Below are 23,355 nucleotides of genomic sequence, written 5' to 3'. Positions count from 1 at the left end.
TTCAGATTTAAACTATATTTTCAGGTTTGTACTTCTGACTGAATCAATATTTTTTATTTCGTTTCAATATGAGTTTGCAATTTGACATCAAAATGAAATGACTCATTCAATCAACCTGAACGGATCAGGTGTTGATCGTTTCGCGCATGCGTGTTCCGGAAAACGAAACCTGAGGATCTGACGGGAACGGCCGAGTCCATCTTCAGCCTCTGCAACTCCTGGGTGGAGGGAAACTTTGTTTCAGGTAATAAAAGACAAAAATGCGTTTTTAGACTGTGACATCAACCATGGTTTTATCGCCCCGTTCATCTATTAAACCGCCCTTTGGGTCGTCTGCCATGGTATCACCAGGCTGTCTTGTTGAACTCAGCTTGCTAGCTTATAGCCCACGACAAATAAGCTATAATTTTTCGACAGTGCACGTTCAATCCCTGTTTAAATTACTGGTTAACTTAGTATGCATTTTTGAGTCGTTTCAAATGTTTGACGGCGTAACGTGTTAGTACTGTGAACGGGAGCCATGAGGGGTGTAGCGGTTTATAGAGTGACCGTGTTAACGAGTAACCTGTAGCCGAACGCGGGTTTTTCGCCGGCACACTGCTTGGTATGGACCTCGCCTCTATATTTAGTTATCTTTATTAATGAGAAAAATGAGAAAAAAAATGAGAAAATGTACTTATTCCCATTTCTTTTTAAATGTAACATTAAAGGAGGAGGCAGCCACCAGATAATTTTCAACGCTGTTGTGACTGCAGCGCATTTGGCCGGAAGTCACTATTTATTACGGGCACTCTTTGATCCGAAACACCGGTGTATGCTCTACAGCAGGGATGTCCAACTCGTGCCATGGAGGGCCAAGAGGCTGCAGGTTTTCTTTCCAACCAAGAACTCCACCAGCTGATTCCACTGATTAGCCCCTGCTCTCTGCTTGAAGGTGAGGTACTCAATGGAATCAGCTGGTGGAGTTCTTGGTTGGAAAGAAAACCTGCAGCCTCTTGGCCCTCCATGGCACAAGTTGGACATTCCTGCTCTACAGCGTGAGCTCGTCAACCGTGAAGTACAAGTTTGGACGAGTTGAACAACACGTGGAGTGCCAGTAGGTGCGTGCAAATAAAACTACAGAGACTAACCCGCTTCTGGGTTATGTGTGTGTATGTTTATGGAGAGAGATTATGTGCGCGCTTGTAAGTGTCAGGATGGAGGCATTGTCCCTTTTCGATGACAATGCCAAAACTATCAGAGCTTTCTATCTTTATTAACTTGCCCATATTTTCGGGGTACTAGCTGTCTTCTAAAAAAAAAAAGAAAAAAACAACAACTAAATAATCACTGATATTTTATGTAAGTGTGAAATAGCTCTTTTCCAAAGGTGTCTGTATGGCTTCAGCTAAAGTTAACTTACGTTTTTTTTTTTTTTTTTATTTATCTTGCAGTGCAACATCTGAAAAGCTTCCAGACTTGTCCATTGTGGTAAGTTAGTTGTTAATACCTTATAAAAATGTAATTTATCATTCACTGCCCAAATAATCGTTTGTCCAAAACTTACTATGGATAGTTTTACAGGGTCTTGCTAATTCTCACTAGGTTTGTATTTTACACAATGACTGCAGGATGTGCGCTTGAAATATACTATATTTTTGCATTTTATGTATTTACATTATATCCATTCTCAACATAAAGCCTAAACATATGTATAACCAGTTTACATTACATGTTAATGGTTCCCAATTTGTATCTAGCACCTACTAAGTGTGTTGGCTTATTAATAACAAGAGAATATTGTTTCCTTTTTCAAGGAAATTAGCTGCTCTGAGGCCTGTCCTCATAACTTGTGGTAAGTTCCTTCACAATATCATGAGAACATTTTTAATTAATTGGACACTTAATTTGACCCAATAATAGCACTGGCTCAAATGAAATCTGACAAATTGATTTGGCAGTTTCCAGGTCTATTCTATAAACTTAAGGTATTGAAGTCTTGTTTTATGTGTGATGACTGTGTGTTTGCTTAAAACTTTTGAATGTGCCGCTGTCTTTTCCAGGACCCTCTTGAAATAGAGATTTTTAATCTCAATTAGTTTTCGTGGTAGATAAAAAAATGTAAATATAAAACTTATGGCGTTGTTACCCCAACAAATTAAAAATATCTCTTGTTTTTTTCTCTTGTATTTCATGTTGCATCAGTTATCCATGCATGTGGAAATGTAAAGACTGTGACGACTCATTGTCAAGAAGATCTGAACTTCTGAAACACTATAAACTTTACCATCTGCATTATTGGCGGGGCCATCCTTACCCCTGTGTTTATTGGAAAGCTCTACTAACGCACCTAAGTAAATATCATCCTTCTCAACAATCATCACAGAAAGAAAGCTCATCAAAAAAGACAACATTCAATTAAAAATGTCCAATATGGCTATTAAGGTAATTTTAAAACAAATTCAATTTCAGGATAGGGTCAATCTTATTCCCTTGAACATGGAAAGTTAATTAAAACTGGTCAATGTCCACATTATTTTCACACAGACATTTGTGCCTGCACAGGGCCCTTCATCTCCCACTCCGCTGTGATATAGTGAGCAGCTGTGTTGGCAACTTGGGGACTTTTTTTTTTTCTTTTCAAAAAAAGCAACTAGTGATTTTTATGTGAAATAATTCAACTTATTACTTTTTTCTTTTCAGGTTTGAATGTCACACCATCTTAAAAATACAGCCAGGACCATAATATACATGCTGGTGTCTACTTTATGTACAAATTTGTTGCTTTGCATCAATTTCATTGGTGATGTCCTTATTTTCAGGTGGTCAGCTGTGATTGTAGCTGTGAAAAATATATGTTTTCAAGCTTCATCTTGGATGCACTTCTGTTTTTGTTTTATAGATCAATGCTGAGTTTATGAGAATAAAAACAGTTCCCTTGGGGACTAAGTTACTGGCACAGTTGGACCAGCACTCCAAACTATTGGAGGTTATCAGGCGGAAGGGGGGAGCTGTAAGACAGAAGATGTCTGGTGTCTTACAGCTTTTGGATGAGGTATCTATGAAGGGGTTTCTTGTCTGAGGAATGCTAAATATTTATTTTTTGTTTGTGATTGTACTGAATACCATTTTTTGAATCAGACTTTGGACATCAACACAAGAAGAGAGCCTATCTTCACATCTCTGATGATGTACCTGGGGGAACCTGTTGAGCATTTGATCAAAGAATATCAGGTAAGGGCATCTCACTCACATATAGGGAAGAGGTTTTAACCTGGAGTGCAAAAAGTTTTTTTATACAGTATGTTTAGGTTTCATTAAAAATGGCTCTTGTGCATATATACACATGAATATGTACAAGGTCTTTGATCTCTCAAGCCTCAGTGTTACAGTCATACTCAGTTTATGAGACTTGCTCATTATGCAAAAATGAAAGATTTGGACCGTAGCATGAATGGGCTATGACTGTAGAGGTGATATTTGTGATTTGAATAAATCATATTTTATTGTCATGGCTTGAACTCTAAGAACAAAAAGAACTCATAAGCAGATGTATCAAAAAACACCAGGCATAAGGAAAGATCTCAACAAAACACATTGTTAGCAAACTATGTTTATAGAGGGAGCACTGCACAGTGAAACAAAGGAACAAAATCTAGGACAGGGTTTGTACAGGTCCTTGAAATCCTTGAAAATGCTTATTTTTTCATGTTGTGTTTTCAAGGTTTGAAAGTACTTGATTTTCTATTCAAGTGCTTGAGAATGCTTGAATTTATAATCGTATATAACTCACTACTCAGCTTCCTAACTCAACAGATCGATCAAATAGAGAGAAATAAAATAAATTGTGGGGGAAAAAAAATGTTCCATCTGATGGGCTCGCGGGTGTAACATAACTGGTCTGTTTATATGTGCGTTGTGACGTCTCCCCCATGAGGATTGTTCCTTAAACAGCAAGCCGGGAGGCATGACCGTTGGCTGGAGAAAGAAAAATACAAATTTTGGATTAAATGTAGCGCAAATCCCCGTGCAGCATACTGCAGTGTATGTAAAAAGGAGATTGCAGTGGAAGCTATGGGCAAGTCGGCACTCGCCAGCCACGAGAGGTACCCTGGAAGCCCTACATGTTAAATAGCCAATTAGCCTGCTACCTGTTGAAGCTAACCACCTTTTTATGCTTCATGCTAGGCATGAGTGATGAAGGCAGTGTCCCATTTAACATAAAGGTAGTGTTGCCCGGGGGTGTTTGTCGGGGCAGGTTATAAAATAACTGCGGTCAGGCGGTGACAGGTTTTGTCTACAAATACCGGGTCGTGCCTGGTCTGAGCATACGGCCGCGGCGGAGTGGGAGGCTCGCCCTGTACATACGAAGGAACGAAACGGCGTTTCTCATTGAGACCCGGCACAGATGAACAACGGTCATGTGATAACCTGCCGGTTAGATGGCTTGTTTGTGCTAAAGCCGCGCTACCGGCTTGGTTTATTATAAGCGTCTGAGATGTGGCTATCTTACTCATTGTTTGAGAATAAGAAAAACCATAGAACTGGATACAAAAAAAGTAGGGCTGGGTTAAAAAAAAATCGATTCTCAAAAATAAAAACGATCCTCATCTTCAAAATTTGACATCGATCGATCTTTTAATCAAAAGAAAATATTCCCTTTCTTGGCCGGATTTCAGTTTTGGACTGCAGGTGCTCCACACAGAATATTCCGTTCCTGCAAGTCAGTGTGGGATATATAGTCATACCCTATCTGTGTATAACTGACAGCGAGTTTTTGTAGGGTTATATGAAGTAGATATCTGCCCAAGATGCATCTGGATCAGCGCGTCTCCTCACGCTCTCCTTCATTAGGAGATCACAACTTTGGCATGCAGCAGTCTTAGCGTAACAGATTTTACTTAGCATTAGTTATGTTTGATCAGAACTGCAGAGAGACAGCGTCAAACCACCTGTTTCAGTGTTTTTGTCCTGCTGCAACATGACGTCTGTGTCAGATTATGAGAAAACGCTGTCAATCATCCTCCTCATCAGCTGACGCTTGCGCGAGCTACTGCTAATGTGCTCGCGCTAAATGATAAGCTCCATGTGTTGAACGCTGGTGTTTTTAACGGGTGGTTGTTTGTTACAAGGTGTTCAGATTAATTCTGAAGGTCTGGACAGGAGATATGACTTCACTGTTTGTCTTCAGACTGATCCACTGAGAGCTGTCAGCTGCTTCATTAACATACACGGTGTTGGGAAGGGTGCGTTTAATTTGTTCTCCCAGTCTGCCCTGTTTGTGGACCATCTACTGTGGAGGGATGTTGTTTTCACAAAGGAGGGAGCTGCATTAAAAAAATTGTTGTAATATAATAAATATAATATAAATCCTCATAATACTCCTAATACTCTTAGTTTAAAAGATAATGATACCAGTTTCGTCAGCAAGTGATGAGAATCAGTTCTTTGAGAAGTAGTAAAAAGACAAGAATCAGGAAAAAAATGTTTTTTTTTGTAAATACGAGTCTTCTCTGTGAAGTTGTGAACAAATGTGCTGTTCAACACAATGAAATTGCTGTTTTGTGTGCGCATCAATTTCTTAACATTATGAAATTAACAACCGCTCACAGTACTTGAAAAGTTTGAAAATTGACCTTGAAGCTCCTTGAAAAGTACTTGAATTTGACCATGAAAAATCTGTATGAACCCTGCTAGGAACAAAATCTGGCAACAAGACAAGGGAAGACATAAGGGTTAAGGCAATGAGGTGATTGGGAGTGAGGAGACGGCTGGGGAAGCACAATCAGGGATCAGGTGTGGCAGTGCCAGGCAGGAAACAAAATCTACAGAAATAAGAAAAGACTTGTGAACTTTCAAAATAAAACTTAACACTTTAACAAGACATGAAACAAGAACAAAAGGGGGAACTTGACTGAAGAAAAAGCAGGATGATGACTGATGAATTAAAATACCTGGAGATGAAAGGCAAAAAGTTGCACACATTTTTACCTCCGCCAAGGAGGTTATGTTTTTGGGAGAGTCTGTCCGTCTGTGAGTCTGTGAACAAAATAACTCAAGAAGTTATGGATGGATCTTGATGAAGTTTTCAGGAAATGTTCAGCATGGAAAAAAGGAAGAACTGATTCGATTTTGGTGTTGATCCGGATCAGCGTCTGGCCACTATGACGAAAATGTGATTTTTGTGAATAACTACTGATATAAAATAGATATCATTATGAATCCGTTTGCTAATGGAGTGTTTTTATGGTCAAGGAATCTAAATATGTACATCAAATAAAGGTAGGAGTAATATTTATAGTAAAAATCATAATATGGTCGAGGACTGTGGTGCTGGCAGAGGTATGTGCTCTCTGAGTGCTTTTCTAGTTAGTGCTGCAACTTTTCTGAAGGTGAATCTTGCATCTCGTACCACAATGTGCTCTATGGTGCACAAGAGAAAATTGTGCTTGGGTCATTTGACTGATCACTGTAAATACAGTGCATACCACTACAGTGGATACCACATTCATTTTAAGTTAAATCTTGGTATAAAAGTGACCACTGTAGCCATATATAAAATGGGAACACATTAGAATCTTTGAATGTTTTTTTTTTTTTTTTGGCAGGATATTCCAGAAAATTAGGCTGAAAAGCTGAAGCAGACTACCATGGCCATCTTGATCACAGGATGGGAGAGTCCACTCCACCCAGCCAAAGACATCAAGATAATCATTGAAGGAACAGAGGTTGTCAATAATTTGCCCTCAGTTGCAGCAGCTTTTACCATGATCTTCAGGCTCATGTACACACTTAATCTGAAGTATCCAAAGAAATTGGAATCCACCTTTGAGTTTTTGCAAAAAGTCTTGATGGATCTTGATTGCAAAAAGATGAGCCCGAGAGTTGACAAAAACTGTGCAGCCAGCTGTACAGCTCAGACTAGGCTAAGTTTAGTTGCACTGACTCACTACATTGTTTTGTTTCTACTGGTGGTTTAATTTTGTGTAGATCTATTTCCAGTTGAAAATTCAAGCAGTTCAAAGTATGAGGGGTTGATGCTGGAGGTTCCAGTCACATTACAAGACAAGACAAGACAAGACAAGACATACTTTATTAATCCCCGGAGGGAAATTCAAGTTGTTTTGGCACTCTTCCAAGCAAAGAATTGTACACTCTGATGGCTGCAGGGAGGAATGATCTTCGGTACCTCTCGGTCCTGCAGCGCACAGAGGTAAGACGTCCAGAACTGCTGCTGATCCTCTGGACTATGATGTTGTGAAGTGGGTGATCAGAGTGACGGATGATGGCCTCCACTTTCTTCTGTGTATACCTTTCCACCACAGCCTCCAGTGAGTCCAAACTGGATCCAACCACGGAGCTAGCTCTCTTCACCAGTTTTTCCAGTCGCCTCTTGTCCTTCTGCTTTAAACTATTTCCCCAGCATACTGCACCATAAAACAAAGCACTGGCTACCACGGACTGATAAAACATCTGCAGCAGCTTTCCACAGACATCAATTGATCTGAGCTTCCTTAAGAAAAAGAGACGGCTCTGCCCCTTCTTAAAGAGTGCATCTGTATTAAGGGACCAGTCCAACTTGTTGTCCAGATGTACACCAAGATATTTGTAGGTTGACACCACCTCCACGTCCACCCCATGGATGTTAACTGGCTGATGGCAGAGCCCAGACTTTCGGAAATCCACAATCATTTCCTTTGTTTTTGAGGTGTTCAGTAGGAGACAATTTCTATGACTCCAGTCACAGAAAGCTTTTATCAGATCCCTGTATTCAGATTCCTGTCCATTTTGGATACACGCCACAATAGCAGTGTCATCTGAGTATTTTTGGATGTGGCAGGACTCAGAGTTGTATTTGAAGTCTGCAGTATAAAGTGTGAATAGGAATGGAGCCAGAACAGTTCCTTGTGGAGCCCCCGTGCTGCTCATGACCGTCCCAGAGACGCAGTTTCCCAACCTGACAAACTGTGGCCTCTCTGTGAGATAGTCTGTGATCCAGGAGACAAAGGATGGGTTCACTCCTATGTCTTTGAGCTTATCTCTCAATAACATGGGCTTGATGGTGTTAAATGCACTTGAAGAATCAAAGAACATAATTCTTACATAGGTGCCAGGTTCTTCTAGATAGCACAGGGCACGGTGGAGCATGTATATAACTGCATCATCCACTCCAATATGATTTCTATATGCAAACTGCAGAGGTTCTAGTGTGTCTTTGACCTCAAGTCTCAACAGACGTAAAAGCAGCCTCTCAAAGGTTTTCATAACATGTGAGGTGAGGGCAACTGGTCTGTAGTCGTTAAGTTCAGCTGGGCATTTGAGTTTTGGTACCGGCACAATACAAGATGTTTTCCACAGAGCCGGGACCTGACCCAACTGTAGACTCAGGTTGAAGTTCCTCTGAAGGGGTTCACACAATTGGGCAGCACAGTCCTTAAGCAGTCTTGGACACGCACCATCTGGACCAGCAGCCTTCCCTGAGCACAGTCTTCCTAACTCTAACCTCACTCCTAAAGCTGTGACAGACGGTGACGGTGGAAGAGGCACAGGTGTAAGAGGGGATGTAGCAGGAGTGGTGGAGAGACACAGATGTGTAGAAGGAGCAGCAGTAGAAGAGGAAGTGGTCGCTGTGTCAAACTTGTTGAAGAACTGGTTGAATTCATTAGCACGTTCAACATCACCCACAATTGGCTGCCTTGTCTTTGTGTTATAGCCAGAGATGTTGTTGATTCCTCTCCACACCTCCCGCATGTTATTATTTTGTAGTTTTCTCTCAATGTTCTTTTTATATTTCACCTTAGCCTCCCTTAATCTCCTCTTCAGCACTTTTTGCACCAGTTTGAGCCGTTCTTTGTCGCCATCTCTAAAGGCTTCCTTTTTCTGATTGAGGATATCCTTGATGTCACTTGTGATCCAGGGTTTGTTATTGGGGAAACGGAGTACAGTCTTTGATGGTATGATATTGTCTTTACAGAAGTTGATGTATTCAGTAAAACAGTCAACCTGTTTATCAATATCTATACTATTTTCATCTGTTTCTAACAATACATTCCAGTCTGTGCACTCAAAGCAGTCTCTCAGAGCCTCACTGGCCTCAGGTGTCCATTTTCTAACTGTTACAGTAGTTGCATGCTGCCTCAATAAGCAGGGTCTGTAACAAGACTGAAGTAAAACCAGATTGTGATCCGACCTGCCCAGTGGTGGTAATGCAGTGGCACTGTATGCATCTTTGACGTTGGCATATAGAAGATCAAGTGTTCTGTTCACTCTGGTTGGGCAATTAACAAACTGTTTAAATCCAGTGAGATAAGAGGAGAGGCTAACATGGTTAAAGTCTCCAGATATTATTATGAGAGCCTCAGGATGTTTAGTCTGTAGCCTGGCAACAGTTTCTTGGATAACATCACATGGAACTTCAGCAGTTGCTTTGGGTGGAATGTACACGAGGATTGTTATTATATGACTGAATTCTCTGGGAAGGTAATATGGCCTCATCCCAACTGCCAACAGTTCAATGTCCGGACAACACATCTTCACCTTGACTGTAGTATGATCAGGATTACACCATCTCTGATTGATGTATAAAACCAGTCCTCCACCTTTTGACTTGCCACTAGCTTTGGTGTCTCTGTCCAGACGTATCAGCGTGAAGCCAGGGATATCCACACAAGAATCAGAGATGTTTTGACTCAACCTCAGTAAAGCACATGAGGCTGCACTCACGGTATACATTTTGTGTCTTCACCAGTATCTCTAGTTCATCCTTTTTGTTGGGCAGAGAGTTGACATTCCCAATGATGACTGAAGGAAGAAAGGGCTTGTATCTCCATCTCCTGGCCTTTAACTTTGCACCAGCACGACATCCTCGGAAAGGCTTCTTTATCTCTGCATGCATCTCTTCTTTACTGCATGTTCGTTGCAATTGTAAGTGTTTGAGGTTTGTTTTAGTGTCTGAGGAAAAGAAAAAGCATTAAAACCAATGCCTGTTCACTATAGTATTCAGTATTTGTTGAAGATTTTGTCATAGTTGTTTACCAACCATCCCAGGGCAGAGTTGGCTACTTGTTTTAAAATACTCTTGAGTCCACAAATCCTTTAGAAAAGTGATGGAATTTGTATTGCAGTAGTAACATTTGTACTGTAATTGCTCAGTTCACCAGAGTGAACATGTTTTCATGTTTGCATGTTTCACCGCTCCAAAATGTTTCAAAACAATGGAACAATAATTACATTTGTTGTAAAATAATTTTGACAGTATTCTTTATTTTTTCAAAATATGTTTTAAGCATTTTTAAAATTTCATTTCTGCATATGCTATACTGTAAAAAAGTTTATATTTATTAATTTAGGGCAATTTAATATAATTGATTTGCTTTAATGTTTATTTACATTCAAATGTAACCATTTTAGGTTACCCTGAACAGAATATTTACATTGAATCAATGAAGACATTCGTTTTTAATTTAGGTCAACTCAACATAATTAGTTTGCCTCACTGTCAGAAAACAGTTTGCTTGGATTAAAAGAAATTGGATTAAACTGAACACGTTATTTTACATTGAGTCAACCAAAGAATATTGGATGTGAATGATTACCTCAATTTTTTTTACGTTCAACCAATGGTTTTTTTTCAGTGAGGTTAGAATATTCTGGGAAAAGTTAATTATTGTTAAGTTATGATGTCACACCAGAATCAGCTTAAGGTAGGATTTCAAGATGGCGGCAGGCAGGACAGGTGTACTTGCACCTCTTCTTTTATACGTATTTTTAACAGGTATGCTAAAGCATCATGACACCAGACAGGTTTTTAAGAGATCAATTTTGTTTGGAGATGCTCTGAACCCAAACTGTGCAGCTGAGGAGCAAACCCTCCTCACAAACCAAATAAACAAACATTTCGGCTTCGGGAGACACGTCTTTGTTGTCTCATTCATCTATCCGTCTCTCTACAACCGGGCGTCAAAACGCACCAAAGCCATGTACAAACTGCAACGAAGCCACACTTTGATTATCATCATCTGCCTCTTGCTATCCGGAGATATTCATCAGTGTCCTGGCCCGGAAAACAACCCAGCACAGGATGAATCCCGCACTGTGTACACAGCCCGGTGGAGCAATACTACCTTCTCTCAGGTACACACGATGTATGCCGACATGCCAAATTACACCGAGGAACCGCACTCTGACCTGGCTGATCGTGTCGCCTCTCCGAGCGGCACCATAGACACGGGGTTCGTGGGAGATGTGCCGGTCAGCACGTTGGGTGGGATTGGCATGCTTCCATGGCCTGGACCGGGTGTGCTTCCCTCGGTGCGGGAGGACGGGTCACCATCGCGGGGATGTCCGGATTGTCTGGATGGCGGTCCCCTGCCAAGGAGCGCCGCGAGGACACCACACCAACAGAGACACACGGCCGCAGCAAACATCAAAGGTGACATTCCACACGCACGATCATCATTAAAAACTGTTATCCGGAATGAAGGTCACGTTAATCTACACGCGGGTGTAACTAATCCAACCCGGGAAAAAATAATCAATAAAGCGATCGCAAAAAACAGGAAGTGGAGAGTTTTTCAAACTGTCAATCACTCCAGAATGATATGGGACTCAAGAGTAAAACCTAAGGGACTATTCGGTGGACATTTAAACATAAGAAGTCTGGTATCTAAAAGTGAGGAAATTCATCATCTACTTCTTGATTCGAATTTAGATTTCCTCTGTTTGTCAGAGACTTGGCTGCAAAAATATTCACCATCTTCATCAATCGAAGTGCCAGGCTATCAAATCTTCAGAAGAGACAGAGTGACATCAAAGGGGGGCGGAGTTATGGTTTACGTAAAAGACTGTATACAATGTCACGAATTGACTTGGGTAAACCGTGAACTTGAATGTATTGGTTTGAATATCACTCTATCACCACAAATGTCTTTTATTCTCATTGTTATTTACCGTCCACCCTCCGCTAACAATGATTTTTATGAAAAACTCCAAAACATGCTTAAAGAATGCAATTTTAAAAAAGAGGTGATAGTAATGGGAGATCTAAATGTTAACTGGGAAGACAAGTTAAAAAGAAAAAACCTCAAAAAAAAATAACTGATGGTTATGACCTCTCACAGCTGATTATGGGTCCAACAAGAATAACTCAATCGACCAGAACTCAGATTGACCTGGTATTCAGTAACAGGCCTGAGAGAATCACAAAATCTCTCAATATGATTACTGGACTCTCTGATCATAATCTTGTACTGGTGGCCAGAAAATTAACAAATAGGAGATTCAGCCCCTCTCATGTCCCAGAACATGAATCTGTCAGGATCCCCAGGTGCAAAGAGGACCATTTTAAAAGAGCAGTTCAGGATTTTAACTGGACTGAGCTACTTTCTGAAAAGGACTTAAAAGAGGGCAGTTTTGTATTTATGAACAAAATGCAGCTGATCATCAAAGAATTTTCCCGAAAGATTAAGTGTAGAGGTAAAAAAAACAGCCTTCCTTGGATAAACTCTGACATTTTGAAATTAATGAAAGAACGGGATCTTGCTTTGAAAAAAGCTATCAGAACCAAACTGTTTCATGATAAATACCAATTTTCCAAGTTAAGAAATAAAGTAACTAGGGGAATGAGGAAAGCCAGGGCGGATTTTTTCATTTCTTTTATTAGTGAGGCAAAGGGTAATCCTAAGATAATATGGAACCAGCTAAAAAAGCTCCTCGGACAACATCACAATACAGGCAAATCAATCGAACTTAATCTTAATGGAAACTTGGTAAAGGACCCAGCCCAGGTAGCTGGAGCTCTTAATCAGTACTTTGTTGATTCAGTGACATCTATTGCAGATGGATTCTCTACAAACCCTGAAGGTGGGCATACAGTAAACACAATGGAGCCACCTTTCAGTTTTAAAAATGCTGATAATTTAAAAATCTCAGAAATCATTACATCTCTAAAACCATCAAGAGCAAAAGATGTTTTTGGAATGGACACCACCATGTTAAAAAATCTTTGTCCAACACTTGTCAAACATGTCACAAGTATTGTTAACCTCTCAATATCTGAAAGAGAATTTCCAACAGTATGGAAATCAGCAGTTGTCACACCAATTTACAAATCCGGTGATCCCCATTCCCCCTGTAATTAAAGACCTATCAGTATTTTACCAGTAATTTCCAAAGTTGCAGAGAAATGGGCAGCTGAGCAAATTATACACTACTTGAACAACAGTTCTTTTCATCTGCATCCAATGCAGTTTGGCTTCAGATCTAACCACTCAACCGAGACTGCAAATTGCTTCCTTATCCAAAAAATCAAGTCACTACTAGATGGTCGGGGCTTTGTAGGTGCTGTTTTTCTGGACCTCAGGAAAGCCTTTGACACTGTCAATCATGGGGTTCTTTTATCTAAGTTATCCACATTTAATTTTTCTTCTGATGCCCTTAAATGGGTAGAGTCATATCTTCATAATCGATATCAAACTGTGCGAATATATAACCATCAATCTGAAGCCCTTTACTTGTCAACTGGTGTTCCGCAGGGATCCATATTGGGCCCACTCCTATTCTGTTTGTATGTCAATGACTTGCCATCTGTGTGTCCTGAGGTTTATATCCAAATGTATGCTGATGACACTGTTTTGTATGTACATGGCTTGACCAAAGCAGAAGTAGCTCTAAAACTGACCAATGCAATGGCTAAAATCACAGCATGGCTCAATCAGTGCTGTCTCCAACTAAATTTATCTAAAACAGTTGGAATGTTCTTCTCTAAAACAGGTGACTCTGAAGACCCTGATATTATTGTATCAGGTGAAAAGCTACAGATTGTAAAAGAATTTAAATACCTGGGTGTTATTCTTGATTCTAATCTAAAATTCAGGGAACATGTAAAAAAAGTCTGTAAACAGGTGAAGTTTAACCTTGCAAATTTCAGAGTTATCAGGAACTCCATGTCCACCGAAGCAGCCAAGATGTACATGCATTCAATGATATTTTGTCACATGACCTACTGTCTAACTAGCTGGTCCCAGGCTGGTCAAACAACCTTGAAACCACTTCAGTCTTTGTATAAGCAAACACTTAAAGTCTTTGACAAACAACAAAAACAATTTCATCATTGTGAGATTCTGAAAAAGCATAAGCTTCTAAGCTGGGAAAACTTGGTAAAACACATAAATGCATGTCTCGTCTATAAAATCACACGCGATATGGCTCCCCCACCGCTTTCTGATTTTGTCAGTCTTAGAACAAATTCCCATCACACAAGAGGAGTCACAAGAGGAGACTGCATTATCCCTCTTCGAAAAAGCACTTTTAGTCAGTCAGTTTTCTCTGTCCAAGCCTCTCGAGAATGGAATAACATACCATCTACTGTCAGAGAGCTCAACACATATCAGTCATTCAGGTCTTACTTAAAACAGTGGCTTATAAAAAGTCAAAACTGCCAGCACTAAAACCATTACCCCTGTCCCTGCTACCTCATGTCTGCCTTCTGCAAAATTGTCTTGTGCATGCAAGAGCCAACTGTATATGTTTTTTTCTGTGCTATGTTGCATTTTTGGTTTTGTTTCTCTTTCCTCTGCTGCTCAACCCAGTCATGCATGCTTTATTTTAATAATCATATGCTTTTATATAGATCTGTCCTGTGTTAACAGTACCTTGGTATACCTTATGTCTTACTTGCATGGCCTTGTATTTTGTGTTCTCTGTTGATTCTTTATATGCTTTGCATGATTTGGAAACCTACCTTATGCAGCTGCCTCTCTTTTTCATATATGTGGTTATTTACCCTTATGTATTATAATTATTATTTTATTTCTCTTTCTCTCTTTCTGTCTCTCTCTTCTTCTCTCTCAGATCCTAGTACTGTTTAACTTTAGGGTGTGATTTTATTGATTTATTTTCTTTTCTTTTTTTTTTTTTTTTTTTTTTTTTTTAATAACGAACTCTGCATTCTCTCATTCTGCTCTGTTTTATTTCATCTTGTGCTTTTTAGGTTGACCATTTTAACATCTGGCCAGGGACTACAGATGAAAATTAGCCTTTTGGCTAACTCTGGCATATTTACTGTAAATGTCTATTAATATGCATTGTCCCTGTAAATCAAATAAATTAAAAAAAAAATTAAAAAATTAATAAACTCCAAACTCCTGCAAAAGTTTGCTGAGCCTGTAAATGGTCTTTCAGTTGGGCCACTGTGGTACATCTAAATATGTGTAACCACATTTAGTATGGTTATTGTTTTTGTTGATGCATGGATCAACCTTTGTTTGTTGCCTCACTCTTTATAAATATGCTTCGTCAATAAGAAGAGTTTTACTTAGAATTTTGAGATGCATCACTGTGAACATATGTATCAATAAGGGATAGAAACAGAAAGCGGAACCTTGTCACTGTAGTCGCGCACCCCGGTTGCCTACTGTGGACGAACACCCCGCCTTCCCCTCAGGGGGTGGATCCGAATAGTCCTTCCTAAGGCCTTTCCTATCCACTTTACCTTAACCCCGATAAAAAACGTCACAGGGTCAAGGGAAGGAGGGGAAAAGATGAGAGGAAAGGAGAACTGCGGCCAAAGAGGAATTCGACTACACTTTCACTTTGATGTCATATTTATGTGACGACAATTACTTGTGACGAAGTCACGACGAACTACAATGTTTGAAAAATGAACTACAAGAAGCGCATTTGTCCTGTGCCTTATCTCACATTGTTTCTTGTCTTCACCGGCTAACATCAATAATCCATGATCAGCGGAGATGTGATGGTGTTTTGTCTTTGGTCATACAGTGTGTGTTTCCTGCTCACAGCTGTGAGGTTCGTGAGAGCATCTATAAATGTTGACAATCTGCCTAATAACACAAGAGGACTGTCTTGGATAATACAGCAGACTGTCAGAAACACTACACCCCCTGTTTCATTCACATATATCATTATGAACATTGTTTGAATTTATTATATTTGGAGTATTGTAATATTCCTCATTTGTCCTTCTTTTATTTATTTTAATAAACATTATTACTTCTATCACTAGTGATCCATTGCTTCAGTTCGGAATTGCAACCAAACGTTTCGGGTTATAAATCTTTTTGAGGTTCATACATCGTGAACACAATAAACACATTCAGGCAGACACATGATGGTAAATGTTAGAAAAGCAACAGTCTCGCACATAATTTCTGTCCCTTCTCCATCATAAGTTTCCATAAACTTTCGGCAGGAGCCGTATTTATACACGTCACTTGCCGCAAGGCATTATGGGGCGTTTTCTTCTCCTTTCCTTTTGAAAAGGATGGTCCGGTGTTTCCTAAGCTAAAGGAGATATTAAAGGAAGCAACGACCCTCCTTTCCTTAACTTTTGGAGAATTCGAACGGCACTTATCATGGCCGACGCGTAAATGCTTCCGGGTCATTTCTTCAGTTAGGAAGGTTCCTTATCAAAAAAGGACTATTCGGATGCACCCAGGGCCTTTTTCAAACCGCCCCCTACACACTCTCCCTACCAGCTTACCCCTCCGTTTGCGCGTTCTCGCGGAGTGTCCGCCACATTAAGGGCCATTTCCAAACTGATCCGTGGGGAGGGGTAGTGGGCTATAAAACCCTCCACGTCTCTCACTTCCACACTTCCACACACTTCTACCTCGAATGCTCGAATGGTTTTTATATTTTCACTGCAATTACATCGCCGCTCTCACCACGCTGTGTTGAAAGTGTTCAGTTCTTGAATTGAAATTTAATATGTGGTAATTCTAAAGTAGTGTGACATTTTAAATGTTATTAAGCCTCATTTCCCTCGGAGACCGATGGTGGCGCATGAAACGCACTCGATGACAAATCAGCAGGATTACACAGAAGAAGAAGAGATGCTGCAGGAACCAATCACATGGGCTGGGGGCGTGGATTTCCCGATTTCATCCTAGGGAAAAAAATCTCACTCCCCTCAGACGCAATCTGGAGAAAGATCCGAGTGCTCCTGTTGTCCTGACTCTGAGCCTCTACCTTTATTCTGCAGGTCAGTAGATGGTTAAGGTTTTGTATTGTATTGTCTCATTAACATCTGTGTAGGGTTTTGTACTCACATAATGCTCCCACTCATGTGAAACGGTTCCTGATGTGACTCTTAGTGTTTTAACATTTCCTAGTTGTGTATTTGTTTTGTAATTCAGAGAAAGTCATGTTCAGTTAGAAATGTACAGTTTAAGTGCAATGTCTATATATGAAAAAGCTGTAGCACTTACATAAGAGTGTGGATGAGTAATCTTAAATGTGTTTTGTCACTTTGTTATTAAAGATGTTTAGTAAAACTTAAGTCACTTTAAAGTGTTTGAAAGCACAGAAATATGCAGTTTATAGCTGTTGTGAATAGAACTGTTACACATAAACCAGATTTGGTTGTTTTTAGGAGGATATTTTTCCTTAGGACAAAGAAAATGCACTATGTCTTTTGTACACAAGTTAGTCAGAATTAAAGAGACGCAATCTGGAGAAAGATACGAGTGCTCCTGTCGTTCTGACTCTGAGACTCTACCTTTATTCTGCAGATTGATTTCTTTTTGTTATTGTGGTCACCATGCCCGGGACCCGTAACACCACAACATTCTGTACATACAGAATGGCACCCTCCATTCTGTATGTACATTTTGTGCATACAGAAAAAATTGCATACCTAACAATGGACTCCCTGTTGGAGATAGATAGTATAAACAGTATATCCACAGTTTAGGATTTCATCCGCTAGATCAGGCAGTTCAAAGCTCAACCTGAAAATAAAATGACCACGGCAAAAAAAAAAAAAAAAAAAAAAAAAAAAAAAAATATATATATATATATATATATATATATATATATATATATATATATATATATATATATATATATATATATATATATATATTTTAACAGTATTTCTTGACACAATATGCTCTATATCCTCTTATAGCTCATCATTTCCAGCACATCAAGGTTATACCTGGTCAATTAACCCTCGAAACTGGTCATCTGCTACTGCATCACTGTTGAGAATTATTGGATTTATATGGCCACTACCGAGGTAACTGTAGGTCCCAGGGCTGAAAAAGGCTGGGGTCGGGGCACCTTGAGCCAAACTTGCAGCTAAAATCTCTCCTACGGTCCTATTCACAAAATGATTGCACAGTTGTATCACTTAAGTTAGAATACCTTACAAAATGATCAGCATAAAAATATAAACACACCTGTAGAGACCACAATCAAAATCAGTCAGAGAATATTGTGGGCTTTTGTGATGTCGAGGTCCCTCAAAGAATCGACCTTCAATTCCAGTCACCATTTCAACATAAAAACAAAACAAAACAAAGCATTTACTGTGGTGCTCAAACAAAATAATTTGCACGTTTTTTATATTTCTTCTAATTTGTAACAGCAGTAGATAAGACTTTAGACAGGAAAAGACAGAAGAGAACAGAAACAAAGTTTGCAGCGTAACATACTTCTCAAGAATAGAAATCCTTAAGTAAGTGCATATCTTTTTTAATAGATGAAAGTTTAACATAGGATGTCCTTTTCTTTATTTTTATTTTTTAAACTCTCATTCAGTAGCTTAAAGGTCATAAAATTGAACCCCTTTAAGACGCGTGGTTCTCAGGAGAATCATGGGATTCTCCTAAGAACCATAAATCAGGGACACAGTTTTGTTAGAAAAGCCAAAACAATATGACTAAATAGTTGAATCAACATCTAAGTCTCGATCTAATTTTCTGCTTGCTCTGTAAGAGTCTGTGTAAGACTGAAAAAGTGAGACTTTTTTGTCGGAGGGCACCTGTGTCCACCCCTGTGTCTCCAAAGAAGGTGACTGCCAGTGTAGCAGTGGGAGAATTTTTCTGCTGGCGTTACCACTACAGAAGGCCTCTCTCAAGGATGTTTGTTGAGATCTGGATACGGAACTGCTTTTCAACATCAACTCTTCGACAAATGGTTTCCAAGATATCATCAACACTGTCAAACAGTAAGCATAATCAGTAGAAGTAAACCACTTGTGTTGAAAACAAATGCACAAGGATAACTTCATGTATTTAAACACTAGATTTACTTTTTGATGACTTCTTCTCTATTATCCTGGCTCAAGGCATTTGCCTTACCCGTCTCAAGATCGTCTATTCATCTACAAAAGTACAATAAGAATCTTGGTTGAAAAGAATAGCAAAAACGGGTAATGTAAGTTGCATCTTCATGTAAAATAACCCCATATTATATGTAATATCTTCAGATATTTATGAAGAGAAGCACGCATTTACTTATTATTCGACTTGACTTTGAATTTGGGGGGAACTTACAACAGGTTTTCTATCATAGCAACTCACACTCTTCTTCTGGTTATACCCCTGTATAAACAACTCACTAGCAACCTCTATTGGTAGTAGGTCGTAATAGCATCTCACTATATAATGTTATCTATTTTACCTTTCCCCACACGTGCTTGCATGAAGTTGTAAGAACTCTGGGGTGAATTTGATGAAACAGATATGGCATCAGAACTTCTGATGGAGATTAATAAATGAGTAACCCTGAAGATCTCAGGCCGACTGGCATGTACAAACAGTTTGTCCTATTCATAAGCTGTAAAAAGTGGCGTTATCCTCAGATTCTCAAGTTTCCGAGGGTACCTTGATGTATTACACGCGATGTCAGCAACATGCCGAGGAAATGCCGGAAAGAACGATGGTTTTGTGAAACTGCCATCGACATCGTTTGCAGTGTTTATTCACACGCCCTTTTTGTAAATCTGCAGAAAATGAACCATTTGCCCTAGCTCAATTCTGCACAAAAACAAGTAATTCTACACTCTGTACAAGCCCTCGATATATGTCCTGTATTTACATCTAAATAATTCTTGAGAACTGCCTTCCATCTGCTTTGTGTCATGTTTCAGCTTGGGGCTGCTCTGCACCAATCAGCAACAGTTTGTGTGTTCAGAGCTTTTAGATACTTAACAACTTGTTTTTTCTTTGATCCAAGACTTGAATTAAGTGTTCTGTACATAGGTATTCACAGTTTTCATTGATTTAAAGTAAATATTCAGAAAACTTCAATGTCCGCTTTTCTTTATTGAACACTTTCTTGTATTCTGGTTATGCTATATTAATGAGAGGTTGTTGAGTTACATCTGGCTTCAGCCCTGGTTCGTCTGACCTCATAGAAGTGTATAAATTATTATTGCAGTGAAAAATAAGTCCACAGTGAGTAAAAATGTGACAGAAGCAAAAATGGCCTAAAAATTCCAATCAACTTATCTTAGGTCTCAGAATTTGTAGATTCTGTAAGGGTAGGGCCACACCACTTTTTCCTGTGTTCTTGATGCTTGAGGGAACCTAAAAGTGTGTTGTGTATACTCCCAACTTATTTCCAGATTTTTTTTAAATCAGAAAAATTCAATTTTTGTTCCTTGCTTGGGATCCTAAGGGTTAAATACTGCCCCTCATCCTTTACATTGCAGGCATCTCAAAAGGTCATATAGTAATTAACTATAAGTACTGCAACTATTCAATTAAATGTCTCTGTGTCATGCCACAGAGGAGAGGCTGTCATCTGCAGGAACCATCTGGACCTCACTTTGACATGTCTATAATATGACCCACAAATATCTGTGTTACAACAAAACTGAAGAACAGTTAGAATATAAAATTAGTGTCACATTCACAAAGCAAAATCAAGTATACCAGAGCTACATTTACCACATTATCTTCTGCTGCAGATTGAGACTCCATGCACTCCTGAACATGAAGAGCCAAAATCTGCAAAGGAAGACTTACTTTGCACAATGGGCATTCCGCTATTGGCATGCTTCGAAATTCAATTGCATCTGGTGGTAGTGGAGGTCAAACTCACGTTGGATGCACAATAAAGAGAGTGTTCTTCCCTGACACCGTGACACTTTAGATTAGGTCCCAGTACATCCACTTGTCAAATAATGGATCAGAGACTCAAATGCAGGACAACAGGGAGACACAGCAGACCAGAAAATTTGCAGTAAAGAGTTTATTTATATAACCAAAGTCAAGTCAAGTCAAGTCAAACTTTATTTATATAGCACATTTTAAAACAACCCCAGTTGGCCAAAGTGCTGTACAGGCTTAAAATCAGGATCAATAAAAACACATTGGATAAAAACACAATCAATTAAAACACTTGTTAATAAGAATAATTCAAAACAGCGGAAAGGTAAAAGACACCATATATAGTAGAGGAAAAAAAAGAACACATGGTAAACAAACACTGGCTGGAGAAGAATACTAACTAAAGAAGTCAGGCAAAATAAGGAGCTACACAGGAGGCTACAAAACGAAGGCTATGCTGAAATTAACTCAAGGAAGATAAACAGAAAACACTATCTCAGACTAAATGAGCCTGAGCTAGGAAACACACAACCTTCATGACAAAGGACACAACTAAACGGACTAAAACCAAACAGACCCAACCACACTACAGAGCTCGCACTAGAGAGTTAGCTGACCCAGAGAGAGAGGGGAAACCTTAGACAGCCAAAGAGAGGGGAGAGCTTTAAGGAAGGCAGGCTGAGGAGGTGTGCAAGCGAGCCGGGGGAGGCTTCAGAGTTGGATAATCAAGAAAATACAGGTGAGTCAGGCAGAGTGGGTCCAGGATCTGAGGAAACAGGGTGTTAAAATCCAGAGCATTATGAAAGAAAAGACTGAGTTTAAGCTTACTACTGACAGTGGTATGCAAAGATCCAGCTCACAGTAGCGGCTGCAGTCTGGTTTTATGGCAGAGGAAGGTGACTGCTGGTGAACCAGTCTGGTGATTACCAATCGCCTGCACCTGCCTGCACTCCGCGCACCTGCCTGCACTCCGCACACCTTACTCATGCCCACCTGGGAAAAGGAAAAGAGGGAAGGAGGGGGGAAGGGAGAGGCTGCTACGAAGCAGAGCTGGAGGCCCTGGGTGCATCTCAAAGCGATAAAGATGCGAAGAAATAAAGAGAGGAGAGAGGATGGAGGAGATTCCTTTTTAGAGCAATGGGACATCCTCTCCTCCAGAGCGTCACATGAAGTGACGTGTTTCACTGATGACGGCATCAGCTGATCACCTCTGGATCATCTGTCAGTCAGCTCTAACAGCTGTTTGTGTGTCGGCACATAACATAAACAGTAAACAGAGCTTTGTTCCTTGAACCAGTTTAAGAAACACATTGCCATGAAAAAAACCTGCACTCAGTTTATTCTGTGTGCAGTTAAGAAGCTCGAGGATCACTTTACCGGTAAAATGCGTAATTGTTAGATTTATGAATACTTTAGCCTTTATCTACATCGTGAACTCTGAAACTTATTAATTTAACCTAGTTTGTTGAGTTTCAGAAAGATACTATTTATTAGATTTCAGTAAAAATCCTCCATTATATTGATTTGATGATGGTTGTGTTCAGTGTTTTGCGCTTTAAACTCACAGCAAACACTTAATAATCGATTTATGATCAGTTTCTGCACAATCCTCTGTACCTGTCCTCAGCTCGCCTTTTCTCTCTCATCAGACTCTGTTGTGTCTGTGAAGTTTCATGTAGAGAAGTCTGAGCCGCTGCAGCGTCCAATCAGAGAGTGATATTCCATATGGGGAGCGTGTCAGTCAGTGAAAAGACCTCTGCAAAGCCAGCTCTCGTGTTTCCTCGATCATAGCTCCTCCGATCAGTCTCCTACATGCTCTCTCCTCTCTCCCCTAAGTACAGTTACTGCTTAGGGACAGTCTTCAAAATGGCGACTAAAAGTATTGCCGGTGCTGCGGAGGAGATAGAGTGGGTAGGGGCACAAAATTAGCGCATTGAGACGCACCCCTTGACACCACTAGAATCAGGTGGAATCGTGATTGGTCTTCTTTCGCACTGACCACCTGGAAATATGACATATATTGTATAATTAAAGTAGCGGTTGTTTCCAACATTTTAATCCAATTGGTGTTGCATTACCTGCAGACTTGCAGGGTAGCCATCCATGTTAGCCCCTTTATCTTGTGATGTTTGGTAAAACATGCACTTTTATTTTGAAATGCCTGCCAGTGGTAACTGGAAGTGCAGAATGGATGTTTGAAACTTGGCACAAGTGGGTGTAGGTGAATCTGAGAGTGGCCAGCTAACTGTATTATTATACAGTTAGCTGGTGGCTTCCAACTCCTGAATCACTGCGTGGGCCTGGATTCATTCATTAGACAAGCAGTCACAACACATCTTAGGATAGTCATCTTGCAGTAGCACACATAACTGACAAAAAGTTCTAGATTGACCATATTTTTATGCCTAAAGAAGCTCAGGTTTGGTTAAATGGCATTAGGGATACACAGTTATATTGGATGATATCAATATTGGATGCTTATGTCAGTATTTACAACTGATATGTTGTCGAGAAA

The 23,355-nt window shown here is 39.8% G+C and overlaps 1 long non-coding RNA gene across 2 annotated transcripts; it reads left to right on the top strand.

Moving 5' to 3' along the window:
* The first annotated feature begins 154 nt into the window (after window positions 1-154).
* On the top strand, window positions 155-6,923 carry LOC141786543 (uncharacterized). 2 transcript variants are annotated; one of them, XR_012597821.1, is made up of 6 exons: window positions 155-244; window positions 1,434-1,470; window positions 1,797-1,834; window positions 2,882-3,034; window positions 3,121-3,213; window positions 6,588-6,923. It is a non-coding gene; the product is annotated as an uncharacterized LOC141786543 (long non-coding RNA). The 2 variants fall into 2 exon arrangements; XR_012597822.1 differs by lacking the exon at window positions 155-244 and adding an exon at window positions 978-1,100.
* Window positions 6,924-23,355: the final 16,432 nt, after the last annotated feature.

This window comes from Halichoeres trimaculatus, unplaced genomic scaffold (genome assembly GCF_033239565.1).
Source record: "Halichoeres trimaculatus isolate MK-OKI-2021-1 unplaced genomic scaffold, fHalTri1.1 fHalTri1_scaffold_41, whole genome shotgun sequence".
Taxonomy (NCBI): Eukaryota; Metazoa; Chordata; class Actinopteri; order Labriformes; family Labridae; genus Halichoeres; species Halichoeres trimaculatus.
Note: the sequence above shows the minus strand (reverse complement) of the source record. Positions and strands in the feature narration are given on the sequence as shown.